This window comes from Macrobrachium nipponense, chromosome 37, assembly GCF_015104395.2.
Source record: "Macrobrachium nipponense isolate FS-2020 chromosome 37, ASM1510439v2, whole genome shotgun sequence".
Classification (NCBI taxonomy): Eukaryota; Metazoa; Arthropoda; class Malacostraca; order Decapoda; family Palaemonidae; genus Macrobrachium; species Macrobrachium nipponense.
Window position 1 is genome coordinate 33507388 of NC_061097.1, and position 2500 is coordinate 33509887.

The window sequence follows — 2500 nt, forward strand, 5'->3', positions numbered from 1 at the left end:
GGGAATATTATGTAGCATTATATCATTTGTGGTGCGCTATTCATTTGTCTGTATCTGGTATCACTGCAATTAGTCTACGCCATAGCCCGCCATGTTCCAGCTCCTCCAGTGTATAACTTTTATAATTATCATTTTCACGTATTATATGGCTTAAGATTTACGCAAGTGTTTCAGTGAAGCCCTATATTAACTATCTATTGAAAAGATAACAAAGAAGAGAGAGAGAGAGAGAGAGAGAGACTAAACCAACAAAGGACGAAACCTCTTAAACAAATACATAGACCTATCAATTATAAATTCAACAGTCCATCTATTAACTTCAATATTCTCTCTTATCTAAACTAAACACCAGTATAATAACCTCGAGAGGTCATCATGTACCCTTAAATAATGGCAGCATAAAGTAGCACAACGGAGGCTGTATATCTTGGATGGCTGGCAGACAATAGGCAAACTCAAACTGATTCCAGTTTGGGAAATATGAGAGGGCCAGCTGGCGCCATGAGTAGATGATAAAAATTTTAAAAAGTTAATTAATAAGTAAATAAAAAGTTGAAAACACATAAAAAATCGGTGGTGATAAATAGGATTAACTTAAATAGGATATTAAATATAATGAATTAATTAATTTAAAAATTAACAATGCAAAAGTTATAACACAGAGAAGGTGGTTGGTTGTGAATTGTGATAAACTGAATTAGGATAATAAATATATGAATAAATAAATAAATGAATAAAAAATATAATACATGAGAAGTTGGAGGTTTGAACTGTGATACAATGAAATAGGAGAATAAATTAGTAAATAAATCAAAATAAACATATAAATAAATAAAAATATAAAACATGAAAAGGCGGCTGGTGTGAAATGTGATAAAGTGGAGAAGGATAATAAACAAATAAATAAATAACCATACAAATAAATAAAATAAATAAAGTTGCAAAACAAAAAAGGGGTGCCTGGTGTCAAATGCCATATATTAAATACGACAATAAATAAACTGACTAAATAAATAAAGACAAAGTTTCAATAGGAAGTTTTCAACAATAAAAATGAAAGTGGATTAATTACAGAAATGGCGTTCATTTCTCCTCCCTAAAGTGGATGGAAAACTTCTAACTAATTCCAAGTTCAATATAATTCAACATAATCCATATCCATCTCACCAGTGAACTTCAATGAAAAATTAAACCTTTTTTAAAAAAACTCAGAAAATTCGTCTTTAGTATCGTACTTCATCAAACCTAGTGTTTATCTGTATAAATTATTTTGTGTGTTACAAATAGCCTCAAGGAAACTCAACGTTTTAGATTTGCCGTTCTCCAGCCCGGGGCCAAGCTCCCCCTCGCGATTGGCTTTCATATAAGCGAGGGTCTAGCTAAGAAGAGATTAAAGCAAGAAATCTTGAATGAAATAAATGGAATGTTTCTGGAAATGAAAAATGAAATAGTTATAAAATAGTTTTAAATCAATTTCCTACCCATTTGATGAACAGCTCAAATTTTCACAAATTATTTAACGCCTGGAAATCTCAATAAAGGTTAAAATTAAAGATCATACGAATAATTCACACATAAACCTGGTTAGAAATGACATTTCATGACCTCCGCCTATTATGTCTGTGACTTGCTATCCTGAAAGCAGTTCTGGAATAATGTAATTATCATAAAAAAGAAAAGCATTATTAAATTTTTCGATACTGTAAAATATAAGGGCCTAAAATTATAAAACAGATCTTTGACTTCTTTGAGGTAAGTTATATTTGTAAATGACAAGTGACTGATATGATTTTGTTATATAGAAAACGACTGTACCTGATAACCGAACACTATAACCTCAATTACAACACGTTCTCTCTCTCTCCTCTCTCTCTCTCTCCAACCCTCTAGCAAACGTCGCCAAGCATAAAATTATAAAAGGAACCAATTTACCACAGTTAATCCAATATACCCACCAAATGACATTAATCTTCTGACACTTTCAACTTTACTAAGTGGCCAAATTCAATTCGAAGTTCAGTCGACCAACACCCAACTTTCGAACCCAACAAACTGCAATAAGCTCGATCGCAGACCGGGAATAAATCCCCTCTCGGATATGAGAGAGAGAGAGAGAGAGAGAGAGAGAGAGAGACGAGAGATTTTTTGACATTTTTTCATTATACATATAACATTATTATACTAATAAAAAAATCATCAGAAAAAAACATAAAAATCATTAACTTGCGCTGAGAGAGAGAGAGAGAGAGAGAGAGAGAGAGAGAGAGAGAGAGAGAAGAGTCCCAATTTTATCAATGGTGATCGGCATCCCAAAACGGATCGAAGCCAATCCCCTGACAGGAGCAAATTAAAGTTGGGATAAGACCTGGCTTTTCATGTCTCGAAAAATGTCAGCTGCATTGATGCAAATTCGAATTCAATTCAGATGCTTTAGATGAGTTAATTAATGGGTTTTCCGTGGTGAGGAGGTGAGTGATGAGTGAGTGTGTGTGTGTGGTGC